Source organism: Macrobrachium rosenbergii, chromosome 44 (genome assembly GCF_040412425.1).
Source record: "Macrobrachium rosenbergii isolate ZJJX-2024 chromosome 44, ASM4041242v1, whole genome shotgun sequence".
Lineage (NCBI taxonomy): Eukaryota > Metazoa > Arthropoda > Malacostraca > Decapoda > Palaemonidae > Macrobrachium > Macrobrachium rosenbergii.
The window spans coordinates 40634449-40650184 of record NC_089784.1 but is presented as its reverse complement, the minus strand read 5'-3'; the positions used below and the strand labels follow the sequence as shown (position 1 = coordinate 40650184).

General features: G+C 37.6%; 1 protein-coding gene across 1 annotated transcript in view; it reads left to right on the top strand.

Moving 5' to 3' along the window:
• LOC136829608 (uncharacterized) overlaps positions 1-15736 on the top strand; it is a 576969-nt gene that overhangs the window by 188848 nt on the left and 372385 nt on the right.

Here is a 15736-nt window from a genome sequence, read left to right as displayed (position 1 = left end):
GCTTCACAGTAGGCCTTGGGCAATTTTTTTGCCTTTGGACAACCTGGAAAATACAAAGGAATTTGCCTAAGAGAGACATGAAACAAGGATGTATTCTCCCTCAGGAGAACTTAAGACAGATTTAGGAAAGGGGAGCAGATAGAATGTATCCCACACCCTGAAAATTCAATTCTACAGCCTAACATCATTTGGCTCTTTTAATATGGAAATTCTTCAGTTTCTTAAGGGGTATAAGACTCAATATTTGTTACAGCTCCCCCTTTAAACAGGCCTTCCACTCCCTTACGGGTAGGGAGGTCTGCACAAAGGTTCACTGCCAGATAAGAAACTGAATGTAACCTCCTCAGATCTGGCATATTTACTTTCACTTTAAAGACAACTAAAGATGAGGTAAGATTTACTAAGGGTCAGCCCTATCTAAAGCTAAAAGTAAAGGTGCTTACATTCTTTTAAAGAATGTACTGTCTGTGGGTTGACTAAACTAGCAGGTCATGGGAATAACTAAATGAATGCCCTACAGAGCTTAGCTAACGCAACACCATTAAAATGATTAACTAGCTCACATGCAAATGGTACATCCCTAACATACTGAGGATTTGTTCTAGCTCAGGGTAAATATAAGGGAAAATTTTGAGCTGCTCCTAAAAGTTAATAATAATAAGCAAATAGAAAAGTTATATTAACCTACTGGTAAGGCAACACGCTAAAGTTTTATTTCATTCAGTTTTTCCAACACAAACAGTAATTACTAAGGTAGGAGACAACCTAGGCATCCCTCTCTGGGTAAGTGCCAGGATTGCTCTATTAAGATAAGGCACTACTATATATAGACACGAGTCCCATGAGAGCTCAGTGGCTCTGTTAACTACCTGAAATTTCTACACCCCTAACTTCTCTACTTCCTTGATTTCCATTAAGCCTTAGGCCGAGGATTCCTAGCTGGAACCTTGGCAGGTTTCTCCAGGGGAGATTGATAAGACTCTTGGGCTAGGTCAAGGGCCTCACCAGGGTTACTTCGGGGACCTAGACCTGGAGTAACTGTAGGTGAGGATGAAAAAGAGGTTGCTGTAGGTGTGAGAGGCTGACAGGTTACAAGGACCAACTCAAGCACAGGTTCCTAGGCTGCACTGGCGGCGTGAGCTTCCGCTGTGGTCAGGGGAATCCAGAAAAGACCCTACTGAACTTTGGGCTAGCTCTCGGTTGGACATTAGTAACAGGGCCAGGCTGGTAGATGAGGGGGCCCCGGATTGGGCATCATGCATTGCCACTGGTACTAAGGCGGGCTCAGGTACCGGATTTGGAGAGGAGACTAAAGCGGCATCGGGGCCAAGAGTGCCAGACGTCCCAAAGGAACCAGAATCTGACTCTGGTGTGGGGCTCAATGACCAGACTGGGCAGAGCCGGCACTGGCCAGGCACAGGCACTGGCCGTGGCTCAACGGCAGGGCTCGAGTGATCATTATCACCTGATGAAGACTCGGAAGGGGCACGGCCCATGGAAGGCCCAGAAAAGGGATGGGAATAGCGAACCTGTCCTAGGAGGAGGTCATAGCCTCCAGATATATGATTGGCTACTCGAAGCGTATAAATCCTACTTTTATGGGGCCCTAGTGACCCTCAATTGGACTGTTTGGAGTGTCAACTTCCAATTATCAATCCCTCAGTAGTTATAGGCTTGTTATCTTCAATAGTGGCCCCATTGGGTACCTTGTCTTGCCTTATAAAGGAGATTTGAGCATCAATGTCTTCAAAAGCGGAGATGCAACGTAAATAGGCCCTTCACCTGGGGGTCCTAACGAGGGTGAATGCATGGCCGCTAGAGCAATAACTGCAGCAGGTTTCTTTCTGGGACAATCCTTGAAATTTGTGGAGTGCCTGTACTGCTTACAAGTGGGACAATAGACTTTACTATAATCTCTTCGAGGAGCTGTTACTGTTTGGGTAGGCTGGGAGTTCTGGTTGGAAGGGGGCTTTGATATAGCTCCCCTTTAACTTTACAGTGGGCTTCCAAATGCCCTACTTTCTTTCAGTAAGTACATACGGGCGGCGATGAAGATAGGCCTCTTTTGATCGGACTGACAAGGTAGTGGGGTCAGGAGGGACTATGTGCTTATAGGTGGTACTGTAGGATGGGTGGTGCGTCTCGTACACATCAGCCATGCGGTAGCAGTCAGTGAATAGCCTTGGCTGTTTCTCATTAACATATAGGGCCAAGGGGCGGGGTGCATGATAGAAGAAGTCCTCAAGTTGGAGTTGATTTAATAGGTCCTCAAACTCCTTGCACCCCAGGGCATCGATCCATTGCCGCACTGCTAGGTTCTTTTTGTAGCACCAGTCAGACTAGGTTTGACCAATCTCCTTGGGAAGACCTCTCCATCTTTTCCTCCAATGCTCAGGTGTAATCTCATGCTGTTGCTACAGCCTTCTTGACCACCTCAAGGTTTCCCTTGTCACCATGTTCTAAGGAATTTAGAATGTCCTAACCCTTTCCAGTCATGTGTTTTGCTAAGATCATGGCCTTCTCGGTGTCAGTTGGCTTGTGCTCATTGAAGAGGGTTTCCACCTGTTCCAGCCGTGCCTCTGGTTCTGCTTCGTTCCAGTAGGCATGAGGTTGCTTATGTTTTATATAATGGAGGAAGTGGAGGCCAAGGATGGAGCTGCAGTTTGGTGTTGGGCCAGTGCCATGGCACTGTCTTGCTTGGATTTTTCGAGCTCAAGTTCCATTTCCTTCAAGGCTAGTTGATACTGTAGCTCCTTCTCCTTCTCTTCATGCTGCCTTTGGGTTTCTTCTTGTTCCTTCCTCTCTCACTCCAGTGCTAGCTTATGCTGTTGCTGATTCTCTTCCTTTTCTTCTCTCTCCTTCCTAGTGGCAGCGACCTGGTTTTGGACCCACTGGGCCAGCTGTTTTCCCTTTAATGCCGTACCTTTTCCTACCTCCATGAAAAGTTTGTACTCCTCAGCAGACATGTTGCTGATGCTTAAAGTGGGGTCTGACTTCCCCAAAAATGTTAAAAATTTTAGAATGACCTCACAAGCATTTGTGTGGAAAATGAAAGTAGCACTCTGAACTGGGTGTAAAATAAGGAAGTGGGCTTTAAAGGGCTCCACTGGAATGGAAGTGTCCCTTAGGAATGGTGACATTCGAAATGGGAGTGTCCATGTAATAAGGATGGCAGTTGGCACAAATGTACAATGTGGTTCTGAAGAACTAAATAATCAGAGGCACTTAAGTGCTATTAATAGGTTTGCAAAGGCACACAAGTTGCAGATTGGTTCACAAGGAATGGTTGACTGTTACGAAGAATGTTAAGACTTGTTTTTGAAGAACAGGTTAAAATTAAATGATACATAATGGACGATGGCACATATGTAGGCTTTTACACAGCCACAGAAATTGCTTACCTGCACAGATAGAGCTGGCTATGAGCATAATGTTTGTTCCATATGAACGAATTAAAATAATTAAATGAACATTCAGGGTGACAAAGGGCTCTAGATTAGGGTGTGTAGTAACACAAAAATTAATAGGCACATTAAGTGCAATGGTTAAAATAATTAAGGACAGGCTACTAATGAGTTTGTAAATTTCATGATTGTGTTAAATATATAGGATGTAATCCCAGAATATTTATTACCTGTAAGAGTTTTGTTTGTTCTCAGTGATAATTATATTCGCCTGACATTGGCTGCAATGCTTACTGCAAGATTGTTAATCATACAGAGATTGCAATGATGCAAGGATATAACAAATTAATAAAACATGCTTCCCAGGAAGTTATATAAAGCTAAAGGTTTTCTCTCAAACAAATTAGCAAAGCATAGCGAAGAATTAATTTAAAAAGACTCTAATTGGTCTGGAGTAAGAAATATTTAATTGTAATCCATGACAACCTCTATGTTCTAAGTAAGATTTGCTCTTGAACATAAACAATAATAAAGGTAAAAGAGATTTCTGTGGCAGTGACAATGATTAAAAGGCTTTTAAAATGCAAGTAATGAACGACACTCGATTTGAACTAATTACAAGTCCCACGCTGAGTTTGACAGTTCACAAAACGGCTGACAGTTTGACAGTTGACTGTGATGGACTGAGTACCTCTCAACTCCGACAATAACAAAATAAAATGAGCGGGAACAGCTGAGCGCTGTTTGGAAGCTAGGACGGGAGTGCACTGTGCCGTAACAAATACATATATGAAAGATCCCTAACTCACTCTCTCTCTCTCTCTCTCTCTCTCTCTCTCTCTCTCTCTCTCTCTCTCTCTCTCTATTTATGAAATACAAAATGAATTACACGAATCTTATCTGAATAAATGACGCAAGAACATATTTAGAAGTTAATTACACTTTGAAAAATGTACATAGTAACTCTATGAGGCTAGGAACTTTGATTTATAGGAAAATGCATATACTCACCAACTCTGTGAGGTGAGAATAACATGGTGCTTGGTGGCAGCGAGAGAGAGTACTGCTCTTGGAGTTGTCGATACGGTAAATTGCTGTACTCCTAACACATTTCGACTCTAACACTTCCTATAGCTCTGCAAATGTGCTCTTAAGCTTCACAATAGAATTAACTATCCTAGCACTCACTAGAAAGTCTAAACAACATGCCAATGTTGCCACATGCAAGGCAAAGATCCTAACTAGGACATCACTAGCATGCAACCTCGCTAAGCAAGTGCTGTCAAGAATTCGCTTGAAACATTTTGAGAATGTATCTTCGATATAGTAAATTCCTGATGGGAATTTACTCGTTCCTAGTCACAAATTACGAACGTAAAGAAAAGTGCTTACAGCTGTATACACACTGTTCCAAGTAGTTTGCCCAGAAACAAGAAGAAATTTATGTCAAGTGATTAGTTCAATTCAGCAAGTTCAGCTAGCAGAATTTAATTAAGCTAACTGCTAGAATCTTACAGGAAAATTACTGTAAAGGTCGCCAATTGTTACAGTAAGGTGGCTAGAAATAGGGACTTACCTGTTCATTTAATGCGCAGCTGGAATGCTACCATTACCGAACAGTAAATAAACTGAAAATAATGATCAATTGGGAAACAGAATTGAAACCCCTGGCCTTAATTAATACTTGTATTTACAGTTACAGTTAAATTAATGGAGTGGATAGACTTACGGGTATAGTATATTAAATATCAATTAAATTTCATAATTAAATGTATAATTCTTCAGGTCGAACAGGGCTCTTGGTTTGGAAAAGTGAGGTATGCAAATCGCAAGACTCTGAGTTCCTCTTTCAGTTGCGAGAAACTACACACAGGTCATCGACTCCTGTAAACAGAGGGATGACAGATGAGTGGAAGTTCCCTCAAAATGCCCATCATATGGACAATAATAACAAGAGCAAGATTCAAGGAGGCTATTAATTCACTGATATAACTTCCAGAAGGGATAATTACTTATTACTTCAGTTGCATTAAAGGGACACTTGATATGATTTCACTGCAATTGAAATGACAATGGAAAGTAATAATAAAGAGGGAATGTTCAAGATGAAAAAATAAGTTAAGGGCAAACTAGGTGATTGCTTCACTTAGGACATCAACGGAGCACTGGTCGACCCTTGGATCAGCCCCTGGGAGGCTTTCTTGAGAGTTCTTACTCTGATGATACCTCGCTTGTGACTTCCTTGTTTTCAAGCGGCACCCCTCTCCTACTTCACAGTGGGCCTCAGGCTGTTTCCTTGCCTTTGGACGACCTGGAAAATACAAAGGAAATCACCCGACAGAGACATGAAAATTATTTTTTCTACAGGCAGGAAGTATGTATTCTCTCCTGGGAGAACTTAAGACAGATTTAGCGAAGGGGAGCAGACAGAATGTACAGTATTCCACACCCTGAAAATTCACTTCTACAGCCTAACATCATTTGGTTCTTTTGATATGGAAATTCTTCAGTTTTTAAGGGTATAAGACCTGATATTTGTTACAATATGTATATATATATATATATATATATATATATATATATATATATATATATATATATATATATATATATATATATATATATATATTTATATAATATATATATATTTATTTTTAAGAAAACCAATTGATGTTAGGCTGTAGAAGTGAATTTTCAGGGTGTGGAATACATTCTATCTGCTCCCCTTCTCTAAATCTGTCTTAAGTTCTCCCAAGGAAGTATACGTGCTTCCTGCCTGTAGAAAAATCCTTGTTTTCATGTCTCTGCTGGAATTCCTTGATATATATATATATATATATATATATATATATATATATACTATATATATATATATATATATATATATATATATATATATATATATATATATATATATATATATATATATTGTGACAAATATCAGTTCTTATACCCCCTTAATGTGTGTGTATATGATGAGCGAAAAAGCTTTTACCCTTTTTTCTATACCCGTGTTAATTAAATCAGTGTAGAGTAATGAACCAGCATCCTCGGGGTAATGCATAAATTTCTTTGTTTACCATTTCCTTCCATATTTAACCCCTCCCCCCATCAGTCCAAAAAATGAGATCTTTGATAGGATATCTCTTTCAATTTAGATAAAAACTCATATCTGGAGCAAAAACAGTTCACCTAAGGACTTGCATTTTTGCTCGAAAATTGAGTCTACTGTCGGTATGCTGAAGGAGATTTAAATACTATTTTGGAGCCTACTTGTCAGGTCTCTCTCTCTCTCTCTCTCTCTCTCTCTCTCTCTCTCTCTCTCTCTCTCTAACACGCACACTTCATTATTCGCTGCCCATGCTGTGAATTTCTGTTACAGGTTTATGTTTTCGATGGTGTGCATATTTTGTTTGCCTGCTATATTACTTTATTTTTCATACATTCCAAAGATACATCTTGGAATTCGTTCCTTTCTTCTGTTTTCCCGGCAGTTTTAACCTTTATTTCTTTAGTAGGCAGATCTTTTTCTTCCTCCGTGATTGAGCCCTAGCCTTCTTGAATCCATTTTACTCTTTCTTCTGGGCTGGTCTAGGACTGGCCGTCAGGTTCCTCGTCCTGTTTGCCTGTTCACTAAAAAAAACTTCATCGTTTGATTTAATAGTGTTTGGTCACTAGTTTTATGGTCCTTTGTAATAGTGGATAAAATGTATCTGTATCACATCTCCTTCCATATTATTTTATATTCCCTCCCGGTTTTCTCATTTCCCCTTTACGTTGCAGCTTGTATCTCCTACTTTATAGCCAAGATAGAGAGTTCAAATTTTGTTTTTTCAAATTGCAAACTAATTTTCACCTGTTAATTAGTAGATCTTCATTTAATACGTTTCAAATATTTTAATTTTTCATAACTAACTTTTATTTGCTTTATGTGATTATTTATTTATTTATCTTTTTTTCATATGACAGCTTGCCTACACTGCACATGTTTATTTCGTGTTGAGGCCTAGATACGGTATTCATTTCCCGCATCACCGTAGGTTCATTTCCTTTCCCCCGACCATAGGTAAAAATATTTTGGTTTTATCGATTATCATTAATCGTTACCTTGAGTTCCTGACAGACTTTTTGAAGTCTTTGTAAAGCCAAAACCGTCCTCTTGCGCCGTGGGTCGTCTCTTGGAAAGTCTGTGTGCTCGTATTCCAAATATTAGCTCTCCCTTTTACGATTGACGAAGGGAGCGATTTAGATATATCGCGCTCTTAGATGGCAGAGAAATAATGGTTATGTTACCGATGTTGGTCAATGAATTTTAATGACAGCTTCATGTGAAAGACAACATCCGAACGTTTTCTTGTTGAAAATGCTTATATTTTTCATGATCTTCTGTATTACAAACGGTGTATTAGTTCCTCATTGGACAGGTGGGTACCGTTCTCAGCTAGCACTCTGGTGGTCCCGCGTTCGATTCTCCGACCGGCAAATGAAGAATTAGAGGAATTTATTTCTGGTGACAGAAATTCATTTCTCGCTATAATGTGGTTCTGGTGCCACAATGAGGTGTAGGTCCCGTTGCTAGGTAACCAATTGGTTCTTAGCCACGTAAAATAAATCTGATCCTTCGGGCCAGCCCTAGGAGAGCTGTTAATCAGCTCAATGGTCTGGTTAAACTAAGGTATAGTCAAGTGGGGCAAAAACAATCAAAACATAAAACTTTCATTTTTTTCCTCTATTTGATTTTTTATTTCCAGTTAAACCTTTTCATATTTATCAATATTCAATGTTAAGTAAATCATGAAAAGGAATTGAGCCTAGGACCTTTAATGTATTTTTTAACAATATTTTTTGATGATTTATTTTTATCCTGAAATGGGGTAAAAAAAAATCACATCGAGGCAAGAACAAACCATGTTTATTTTTGGCTAAAGAAACATGTGTAAGAAACTAAAATGCGTTTTTCCATACAAAATGGGAAGTTTAACATGAACAAAAGTTAAATCATATCAAAAGATAACAAAAAAGTGTATATTTTGGTATTTAATTGTGAAAAAAATTTTTCATTACAATTTCCATAAACAAAACGAAAATCATTTCTCTGGTATGAATTGTAAATCATGCATACTCATGCTATAATTCAATTAACAAATCCTTTTCTATCTTCTTTAGACAAGCATATGCCATTTCATCTGGGAATCTAAAGAAACCTTTCTTCACCATAAGTTCTTCTGGCCCGTAGAAAATGTACGTTGTATCAACAATATCAATGTCCTTTTTGTCCTTGTTCCGCTCAATCCAGGTCCATTCCTTGGGATTGCTGGAGATATTCTTCTTTTGTAGGAAATCAACTTGATCTCTCGTTACTGTGCCGCCTTCATCGTTTGCAAAGGTTTTTAATATTTTTCCAAAAATAAATCATTCGTGGTTCAGTGTAGTATACTGCATAGTACTTTCCAACAGAATCTTCTGATATTACAGGAATGCCTGTTTCTGTTGGAGCTGGTACCACTTCATGTTCACATTCCATGTCGCTTTCATCTTTATCCAAACTGAAACTTACGTCATCAGCAGAATCACTTTCCAAGTTTATTTCTTCATCTGTTGTTGTGCTGTCGGAAAGTGGTTTAGGATCCTTTTTCTTTCTCTTGCTTAACTTCATATTCATTCTTCCTTTCGGAACCTGATGACTTGTAAGCTCCTTACTGCATTCTCCTTGAGTGATAATTTGGCTATGCATGTTGATTTTTCCTCTTGTGAGAGGATGTGTTCCATACGTCCTCTGGAATTCAAAATCTCTTCCAGTGAAGTTTCCTTTTCCTTTGCTACCAACAGGATATTAAACTTCATTCCTGTTGGAGCCCTTGCTTGAATTTCATTGACGAGATCCGTCCAACTCAAATTTTTAGTATAAAGTGTTCCTCGCTGCTGAATATCCTTCTTAATATCTTCAAGAAGTTCATCTTTATCAGTGGGGCCTTGAACATCCAGCCAGTGACTGCAGCCTGGTGATCCTTCTTGAGCTATGGTTGATGGATCAAAAAGACGCTTGTCTACATCTGCTCCAGGCACTAGCGTTACTTCTTGGCTAGTGAAAGTAGATCTCTGTGAAACATCCTGCTGAATTGCTGATGATGGAATCATTTGTGAGTCGTTGATGCCTGCCTCCGTATCAGTCATAGCATCCAATACCACAGGATTATTTTCGTCATCTTTTGGGCGCCCTCTATCCAGCCATGTTTTGAAAGTTTTCAATTTCACAGGACAAAGGCGATCTTTATTGTACTTTTCTGAATTCAACGGATATATTCCAGTAGCACGAAAACCTGCCTTTACATTGTCAGTCGAAAGACCCTGCTTCCAGACACTGCACAGCATATTCACAAAGACACATTTTTGTAATGGCACTCGTGCCCTGTCTGATGTACATGCTGTTGCAGTGCTGCATCATAGTATGATTTTAAAGGCGCAAAGCAAGCAACGTCTAATGGTTGTAACAGATCTGTACAATGTGCAGGAAGCTTGATGATACTGATATTTTCACTTTTGCCACTAGTATTGTCTCTACAGATGTATGGCTGAGATGCCCATCCAAAATCAGGAGAAGGGGGCGAGTGTCTTTTGTTTTCTCTACGAAACCTTTGAAGAAGTCCTCAAAAATCGTACGGGTCATCCAGCCTGACTCTGATAGAGCATATTGAGTTTCTGGTAATGCTGCAGTTCCAACCCATGATGTTTAAACATGTCAGTCAGTCCTTGGAAAGGACAAATACTTATTTCACTCAAATACAAAAGGATTTATTATGCTTTGAAGAGACACTATATGACAAAAAATATGATCGGGGAAATAAAAAATCAGTTTTGGGGTAAAAGCTGCTCACACTTGGGGAACAAAAAATCAAGTCTGGGGCAAGAAAAAATCAGTGATTTTGATTTTTTCTTACCCCAGACTTAGCCATTAGTATGGTGCAAAAAAAAATCACCTCCCCCCCCGGGAGGGGGGTCAGGGGTCATAGAGCAATACACAGGGGCTACCGGGGGGCCTTGTGATTCTTTCTTACCCCAAAATGAGCTTGGTCTCTGCGAATGGGGGGAAAAAAAATCAAACTTATAAGCTACTTTAAAGTTTTGCTAAATTTTTTTCCTTAAACTTTTGGAAAAAATTATCCTGAAAATATGCATAAAAGAAATGTTATGTAATATACACATGATAGTAATTACAAAAAGGCATTCTAACAACAAATCACCTAAATATGATGATTAATTAGGGAGAAAGGTATAAAAAAGGGTGATTCTTTCTTGCCCCATCAACCCCTATATTTTTTCTTACCCCATTTTACTATATACTTAACTCAAGGAACAAACGGCCAAACTGTAATTTAAAGGCAAATATTTCTTATACAGTACTCCATCGATCTCATTCGAGCAAACAAGTCTAAGTAAGTGGCAAAATTTAGGGAAATATTCAGTCTGAGGATGATAGGAAAATAAAGGAAAGCAGACAGGCGTGAATCACGTTTTTAGTCCCATTTGGAGATTAATTCCGTCTGCAACAAATCCCGACGTGTTTTCATGCATCAGGGATCTATTAAGGAGGCACCATGTTCAGAGACATTCATTAGAGGCCTTGCTGCTTATTCAATTACAAAGCTTCTTCATTAAGAGCAAGACAGATTCCTCGTTACAGTTAACATGTTGCGTCGGATTTTCACGTCAACGTTGCTCTGTCCCAAATGCCACTGCGTCTTTCATTGGCCGAATGCAGTGGAAGCAAGAAGTAAAACCTTTGATAAGTCCAGTTCGACGGACAACGTAAGGCCTTTTGTATCCCTGACCCAAGACAGCAAAAGGAATGAACAAGGGTGGCGTTTAACCTCACATCCCCATCCCCCAGTCAAAAAGAAAAGCTATAGATCTGCTTCTGGAAGGGATAAATGTTATGCGATTCGTTACAAAAAAGAGAGAGAGAAAAAAAAAACACAATCGTTCACTAGAACGCTAACGTGTCTAAATGAAAAAGAAAAAATAATTCAGTTTCCTAATTCTCATTAAAAGGGCGAATCTAAGAAGTCCCGGCAATTTTGAAGGAACGGAAGGTGCTAGAGAAGTATGTAAGTGAATAGTGAAATATATAGAAATGCACCAGCCAGCGTGAGAAATACTGTAAGGATGACAAGCAGCTCCCAGGTCAAAGTTGGGTTGACCAGGACCAGCACTGAGCCCCTTCTTGCTCAATTTCGTGTTGGCTGTAATGGCTGAGGATGGGAGGGAGGAGCCCTTGCTGTATGTTTTACGCTGGTGCTGTCGTTGTGATGGCGGAAGCTGCGGAGGAGTTAGTAGGATAACAAGATAGATGGAGATATGCGTTTTAGAGAATAAAGGAAAGGAAATAAGTCGAACGAAAATTGAATGTTTGACATATGGGATGGATGAGTCATCGACCACGAATAAACTCGAAATGAACATCAAGGGTGTCGTTATGTGTAAGTATTAGGCTCGGTAAGAGCTGCAGTAGGTGTATATGAATAAGAAGTAAACCGTCATTGCCAAGCCGGCTGGAATAATTATAAGGTGGTAGCAGACATTCTCTGCGACAGGAAGGGCAGTGTACATAGGGTTGCGGCGGGACCTCCTATATTATTTTCGCTAGAAGCGGCATCACGGAAGAAAATAGAGGAAAATAAGTTTGATGTAGCGAGGATAGACAGGATCAGCAAAAGTCATTGAGGTGTCAAATAAGCCCAGGAGATGGTTTGCGAATCTGATGAGGCGGAGAGATGATGAGCGACAGTTGCAGGAGAGATCGTGGAAATGGAAGTGCTAGGGACTAGGGACGCGAAGAAGAGGACGGCTTAAGGGTAGATGGAGAGACTGCATTCAAGAAGACGTGAGAGGCCAAGGAATAAATGAAAGAGAACACAAGATGGAAACAGCTGGAGGAGACTCATTAAAAGCAGCAACCCCAACTAGGGATTAAGCTGAGAAGAAAAGGAAGAATTAAAAAAGGGCGTGTAATCTACAGTGTTCTTTCATGTATGCCATCCAAAAACGAAGTGGTATAACCACATCGGTTCTTGTCAGAGAAAGGACATTTCAGTCAAGACCGTCATTTATATTGCTTTGATTATTCATCTTTACCTACTGTATTTATTTTTTTGTCTTAAGGCAGATGGCCAATCTAGTTTTTTGAAAGCTTATTTTTAAGCTAATTTTCTTAAAAATAACATTAAAATCAACTTTCGACAAGTGGACAATAGGACCCAGCCTCGCTTCTCATGACATAGTTCCAGATCCGAACCAGACTGGGGTTAAATGCGATTTAAGAACAATTCATGAAAAAATCCATCGTTATTTGTTGACTAAGCTGTAATATATGCTCCTGGTAGCCAGTCGACTGTAGCAGATCTTATTCCAGCCTACTTGCTGACAAGAATAACTGTTTAGGTACGTGAGCCTTTTGAATTTCGCGTCATTTTGTAATCTCCTCAAAGTTAACGTCTTTCCATGGATGTCGGTTTATAACTGTATTTTCTAACTTGGATTTCAATCCAGTTTACGAGCGGTATTTGTGGTTACGAATAGGAATTCATCTTGAGCCGATGAGTTGCAACAAATTAGTTCTACCGAAATTTGAAATAGGACGTGACTTCTAGGTCTTGACTTTAATTACTGATGAATATTAATGGAAACTGTTACATTGATTACAAGAGAACCAACAGAGAAGATTAGAAAATCTCTTCGCAAAGAATATTTAAAGGAGGGTAATTGAATAAATAATATTTTGGTTTTCCTTTGATCCGGAACGCCAGCAAACACAAACCTGTCCGCAAGTTCCGTACTAATCCTAATCAAGTGAGAAAATAAACATTTTAATTCTTGTTTCTTCTTCTGTTCTTTATTTCTTGCTTCAGAGGTCATTTTGAAAGTAATTTTCATTGCTGAAATAACGCGAAGTTCTCTTGAGAAAACAAGTGATGTTAATTAGCTCAACAATAATGGTTATTGGAGGTTCCCCGAATTTGGTTTGTAAAAAGACTATTAAGATCACTGATTGTATGAATTCATTTTGAAGTTTGTTTCGAGAAATTAGGAATCATAGCAGCACTGATGTCAAGAGGGCCGAGTAGGATGTAGGTTCTTTGAAGTGACGCCGGTGAAGCATGGAGCGAACGGCTTTTGCAATTAGATCTTTTCAGTGACTCTCAAGGACCGACCAGTCGTGTAGCAGCGCTCAAAGGCACACTTCTTGCGAGCAAACGTTCCAATTAACACTCAAGGTTAGGTCCCTGATCTGATTCAGTCCATTCGTGTAAGACAGTTACCGGAGGATCTGATATCAATGGTGTTCTCATTCGAAACCTTACGGTTTTGCATGTAGGTTTCCCCGGGATTTATTCACAATATTACACACATATATATGTATATATATATATATATATATATATATATATATATATATATATATATATATTATATATATATATATATATATATATATACATATACATACATATATATATAGTATATATATAAATAAATAAATAAATATATATATATATATATATATATATATATATATATATATATATATACATACATATATATGTATATATATAGATATGTATAAATATATATATATATATATATAAATATATATATATATATATATATATATATATATATATTTATATATATATATAATATTTATATAATATTTATATATATATATATATATATATATAAAATATATTATATATATATATATATATATATAGTATATATATACAGTAAATATAAAATTATATATATATATATAGAATATATAAATACATATATAATATATATATATATATATATATATATATATATATATATATATATATATATATATATATATATATAACATGTCCCAAAAAAGTTGTAAGAATGCTGTTCCGGGTTTTGGCCTTATATATATATATATATATATATATATATATATATATATATATATATATATATATATATATATATATATATATATATATATATATATATATATATATATCTCAAGGATAAAACCCAGAACAGCATTTTTCACAACTTTATTGGGACATGTTTCAAGTAAAACTCTCACTCGTTATCAACCTACGAATTAAAGTGATAATATTACAATTATTATAAATAAAGTTCATAATAATACAGTAAATAGAATCTCAAAAAAATTTTTCAAAATATGTTTACAAGATAGCTAATAGTAAAATACAGATTTTAATCACAAAAAAGGAAGGTACAAAGGCACAATAAATGCATAGTCAGTATACAAACCAGTTAGACGAAGACTAAAAACACAAAAGTGAGGTTACAGCCACATTTCTAGCCAAAGGTTTCACCTTGAAGGAATACAGGACTTCTAAAATGTCGAGGTCTGCAGCAGACTGAGTGGAGGTTAAAACAGAAAAATCTTCAATGTGTAAAGGATGACCAGTCTCCTCGCTGTGTTCTCTAATTGCACTGTAATTAGGTCTTGAAAGATAATTGCCTCTACGAAAAGACTTACCGAGGTGTTCAAACCATCTCATCCAAGCTGATCTGGTAATTTTTCCGACGTAAGTGGTGTCCCAACCACTACACTGCCATTTATAGATCACGTTGGACCGAAGGCTTGCTGGTATAGGGTCTTTAATTTTAAAGAAATTACCTATTTAATTTGCAAAGTGAAATATATTTTGATATCTAGCTGAGGGTAGCCAGTGGACAAAATACAAATTAGTTGCTTTTTTAAATCGTAACTTAAAGTTCGAAGAAAGGTTAAGGATAAATAAATAACAGGTTTCTTTATGTTCGCGGTAGTTTCGGGTTGTTAGTTTACATATAATTTCGAGAGTTGTCTACCAATATATGTATTCACGTAATTCAACGGCCAGCCCTTGCTTTTTCAAAGTGACCTTAGAAATTCTAATTCTTCATGCAAATCCAAAAACCTAAAACAAATATTATATTCTCTGGTTACTAATGCAAATATCAAAATCATCTTATATTTCAAAGGTGTAACTTATTGAAATTTGGACATAATACCTGTAAAAGTACGCTTTCTAAAGGCTGCAATGTGAAATTTGTTATCAATTTTTTTTTACCTGAATATTTAGAAAAGCAAGAGTATGATTATTTTAGATTTCAGAAGTAAATTCTATATTAATATGCTTACTATTAAGGTACTCCAAAAACCAGGGAAACTGGTCACGACTCTTAAAAATGAAGGTGTCATCAACATACCTCCTGTATAGTAAGGGCTTAAAATCTAAATGACAATCGTGTAGCCATCTTTTCTCCATAAAACACACAGAGGAATTTGTCAA